Below are 5656 nucleotides of genomic sequence, written 5' to 3'. Positions count from 1 at the left end.
ATCTGACATCATAATAGCTCAATCTGACATCATAATAGCTCAGTCTGACATCATAATAGCTCAAAATGACATCATAATAGCTCAGTCTGACATCATAATAGCTCAATCCCGTGGCTGATGATGGCTGGATGATATGAAAACTTGATGAGTTTGGATGGGATGAAATGGAAGAAAATTGTATGTTGAATGGGTCACAATTTGCCACAGTTGTAACTCAAGCAGCATTTTCTCCCTCCTTCTAAACGGCCACAGTGGCTACTCCTACAGGATACAGGAGAGGACACACTGTACAGAGAGCTTTTTAAAAAAGAAGTGGAACCTCGTTTCCCAGAGCCTTCCTAGCGTTAAAAATCGTCGTTAGAACCTGACGATGATTTTTAAGCAGCCAAGGTGTTTCCCAGAGCCTTCCTAGCGTTAAAAATCGTCGTTAGAACCTGACGATGTTTTTTAATTAAGTAGCCAAGGTGTTTCCCAGAGCCTTTCGTTAGTCCCCCTTAAAAGAAAAACTTTGCACATCTACGAGTCATCCAGATAGTTCATAAAGCAGCCAAAGTGCATCATGGGGCTTTTTTGTTTGACCTTCCACTGTATTCACAGAATTTCTCCGCATATAATTATCATATAATTATCATATAATTATCATATAATTATCATATAATTATCTTAAACATAGAATTACAATATTTAGTCTGTCTGTCTGGCAGAATTCAGATCAAAGTTCACTACAAATACAAAAGTTGACAGAGTATAAAATTATGCTTTAAAATGATTCCCTTTGAATGTGTTCCGTGTGCGACAACATGTGATCAGTGATGTCATTTTTCAGCCAATCGAAACACAGTAAGACGTCATAGTGAATATTTGTTTTATCCGTCGTCACAAAAGTATGATCCTAATTTAAACCTTCTCTCTGCGTCCTCGTCTGGAAAAGACCCACGGATCTGGTACGATCATCATAATGAGGACGGAAAAGAATAATCCTAATTTAAACCTTCTCTCTACATCCTCGTCTGGAAAACACCCACGGATCTGGTACGATCATCATAATGAGGACGGAAAAGAATGATCCTAATTTAAACCTTCTCTCTACGTCCTCGTCTGGAAAACACCCACGGATCTGGTACGATCATCATAATGAGGACGGAAAAGAATAATCCTAATTTAAACCTTCTCTCTACGTCCTCGTCTGGAAAACACCCACGGATCTGGTACGATCATCATAATGAGGACGGAAAAGAATAATCCTAATTTAAACCTTCTCTCTGGAAAACACCGATCTCGTCTGGAAAACACCCACGGATCTGGTACGATCATCATAATGAGGACGGAAAAGAATAATCCTAATTTAAACCTTCTCTCTACGTCCTCGTCTGGAAAATACCCACGGATCTGGTACGATCATCATAATGAGGACGGAAATGTAACATCCCACACAAATGCAAGTAGAATGTTATTTTGTCATTACTGGCAGGTGCCTCGTTGGCGGGTGGTCAGGACTCTACAGTGTAATCATTTATTAACCAATCAAAGTGAAGTTAAAAGGCAGTTTGAGCCTCAGTAGCTGCTTTCAAAATGTTTGTATCATTTTGTTTCACAGCAGGTTTGAGCACACAAAGAACTAGCTACAAATCCTACAATAATAATTCTAGAACAATAACAATAACTATTATAATGATCCTATAACATCCTAAATGAATAATCCCAGAATAATAATAATATGAATAATCGTAGAATAATATAATAATCCTATAATATCATTGAGTAATATATTCTGTCATATAATACTCCTATAATAATAATAATCCTATAATAATAATAATCCTATAATAATAATAATCCTATAATATAATCCTATAATATAATCCTATAATATAATCCTATAATATAATCCTATAATATAATCCTATAATAATAATAATCATATAATATAATCCTATAATATAATCCTATAATATAATCCTATAATAATAATAATCCTATAATAATAATAATCCTATAATAATAATAATCCTATAATATAATCCTATAATATAATACTATAATAATAATAATCCTATAATAATTATCCTATAATAATAATAATCATATAATAGTAATAATCCTATAATAATATAATCCTATAATAATAATAATCCTATAATAATAATAATCCTATAATATAATCCTATAATAATAATAATCCTATAATAATATAGTCCTATAATAATTATCCTATAATAATAATAATCCTATAATAATAATCCTATAATAATAATAATCCTATAATAATAATAATCCTATAATAATAATAATCCTATAATAATAATAATCCTATAATAATCCTATAATAATAATAATCCTATAATAATAATAATCCTATAATAATAATAATCCTATAATAATCCTATAATAATAATAATCCTATAATAATAATAATCCTATAATAATAATAATCCTATAATAATAATAATCCTATAATAATCCTATAATAATCCTATAATAATCCTATAATAATAATAATCCTATAATAATAATAATCCTATAATAATAATAATCCTATAATAATAATCCTATAATAATAATAATCCTATAATAATAATAATCCTATAATAATAATAATCCTATAATAATAATAATCCTATAATATAATAATAATAATCCTATATAATCCTATAATAATAATAATCCTATAATAATAATATCCTATAATAAATAATAATAATAATAATCCTATAATAATAATAATCCTATAATAATAATAATCCTATAATAATAATAATCCTATAATAATAATAATCCTATAATAATAATAATCCTATAATAATAATAATCCTATAATAATAATAATCCCTATAATAATAATAATCCTATAATAATAATAATCCTATAATAATAATAATCCTATAATAATAATAATCCTATAATAATAATAATCCTATAATAATAATAATCCTATAATAATAATAATCCTATAATAATAATAATCCTATAATAATAATAATCCTATAATAATAATAATCCTATAATAATAATCCTATAATAATAATCCTATAATAATAATAATCCTATAATAATATAGTCCTATAATAATAATCCTATAATAATAATAATCCTATAATAATAATCCTATAATAATAATAATCCTATAATAATAATAATCCTATAATAATCCTATAATAATAATAATCCTATAATAATAATAATCCTATAATAATAATAATCCTATAATAATAATAATCCTATAATAATAATAATCCTATAATAATAATAATCATATAATATTATATAACAACAATCCTATAATATCTCACCTCGAACAACATTTACTACATTTTCTTTCACAAGCTAAGTTGTTTTTCAATGTTTGAGTGTTCTTCAACTGCTAGCGAAGACGCATTGGCTACTAATCAGATTCTCTACCTGACAGACAGGACTGGAGCGAGCGGCTTGAGTGCCCTGGTTGCCAGGGTAACCTCCTGCCCTTAAAAGGGGGCATCTGAACATTTTAATCTCAGCTGTGATATTTTGATTAAAAGACTCAGGTCACAAAAAAATGAAATAAGATTGAGCAAAATACCACATCAATTCTCACTACTGATACATTTATTATTTTAGAAACATTACAAAGCATGCTCATCCGGTTTATTTTAGTTTTATAGTGAACAAATATTTCGGCTGGTAAAAAAAAATCTGAGTGGCTAAAAGTTCGTTTCAGGCCCTGATCCAAATGCTTAAATGATTTAGCTACTGGGAAACGAGGCCCTGATCTCTGAACAGGGTCTTCAAAGGGAACATACAGACACTATACCAATTTAACCACAGTCCCGTATTCCATCTTCCTCCCGAGGGGGAACACATCTCACAGTGTCACTGGTCTGATAATTCATCTTCTCCCTGACATCTTGACTCCATCACTCACATCACAAGACGTTATTCACTCTCTCAGAACAGCTCCTCTCACCCCTTCCCTTCCTGTCACGATCACAGTCTTTTTCTGCTGATGTTTACGTCTGAAACGTTTGAAAAGCAAAGCGGGTGTCGTCTCCCCGTCTGTCCCCGCCTGCCAATATCCCAGCTGCTTGCCTTCGCCGAACCTTCCCTGATAATTGGGAGATTATGATGCAGGAGCCGGGGAATCGGAGCGTAAACACTGTTTTGCTATGATCCGATTAATCATTTTCAATTGAAGATGCACAGGAGTAATTGCAAAGCCACCGATACCCCTGCTGTCAAAGCTATGATGAGCCTTCAGCAACGTTTTCATGATGACCCGAGGGCAAAAAAAAATAGAGCAATGTGATAAAGTTTGAAGAGATGTAAGGGAGCTTACTGAAGAGTACCTGTGGTGATGCGATGTGACATGTTATGTCTTAACATCCAAGGGAGAGAACACCTCTGTCAAGCAATGGATGGATTTGTTTCGTCAGTTGCATACAGATGAGTTGAGTTTCTTGAAGAGGAGAGTAAGACCACCAGAGCAGGAGGTGACTAGTCCAGTTATTGAGTGGGCCTAGACTCTAGCGTCCAGGTTCATTGATCATGTCCTAGCGTCCAGGTTCATTGATCATGTCCTAGCGTCCTGGCTCATTGATAATGTCCTTGCCTCCAGGTTCATTGATAATGTCCTAGCGTCCAGGTTCATTGATAATGTCCGAGTGTCCAGGTTCATTGATAATGTCCTAGCGTCCAGGTTCATTGATAATGTCCGAGCGTCCAGGTTCATTGATAATGTCCTAGCGTCCAGGTTCATTGATAATGTCCGAGCGTCCAGGTTCATTGATAATGTCCGAGTGTCCAGGTTCATTGATAATGTCCTAGCGTCCAGGTTCATTGATAATGTCCTAGCGTCCAGGTTCATTGATAATGTCCTAGCGTCCAGGTTCATTGATAGTACAGATTTACCAGTTGAGTAGTCATTATTCTTGTTTCTATCAGCAAGCATGGTGACTGGTGAGTCATTGCCAGTTCCTATACCATCTCTGCAGGTCAGTCCAAGAGAGAGTGACAACCAAGAGTAGACTTTGCTGTCGCAGAAGAACACCGTGTGCTTGGGTTCTGACACTGGGAAAAAAAACACAGGTGCTTCCTAGCACCATGAGTCTCCATGGAAACACATCCTGTGGCCCCTCGCTGCATCGATGGATCCAACACTTAATGTATACCTTTCACTGACAGATCTGGGTTGACGTGAGCAAAGTGACCGGCCCTCACGACATTCACAGGGAGAACAGACTGTAACACAACCAGTGTCATTTCAGAACATATTTTTGTTTCAGTATGTCCATGTAAAGTTGGTTCAGGGCCTTGAGAGGTGGTTTGAAGGTTACAAAACACCCTCTCGTTACAGTAGCAGTCTGTCTGGTGTAGAAACCACTCTGTGTCCTAGAGTCATCGTCAGAGATATTATCTACAGTGATCTGTGTCCTAGAGTCATCGTCAGAGATATTATCTACAGTGATCTGTGTTCTAGAGTCATCGTCAGAGATATTATCTACAGTGATCTGTGTTCTAGAGTCATCGTCAGAGATATTATCTACAGTGATCTGTGTTCTAGAGTCATCGTCAGAGATATTATCTACAGTGATCTGTGTTCTAGAGTCATCGTCAGAGATATTATCTACAGTGATCTGTGTTCTAGAGTCATCGTCAGAGATATTATCTATAGTGATCTGTGTTC

Source organism: Oncorhynchus gorbuscha, linkage group LG24, assembly GCF_021184085.1.
Source record: "Oncorhynchus gorbuscha isolate QuinsamMale2020 ecotype Even-year linkage group LG24, OgorEven_v1.0, whole genome shotgun sequence".
Lineage (NCBI taxonomy): Eukaryota > Metazoa > Chordata > Actinopteri > Salmoniformes > Salmonidae > Oncorhynchus > Oncorhynchus gorbuscha.
This window is presented reverse-complemented; position numbering follows the sequence as displayed.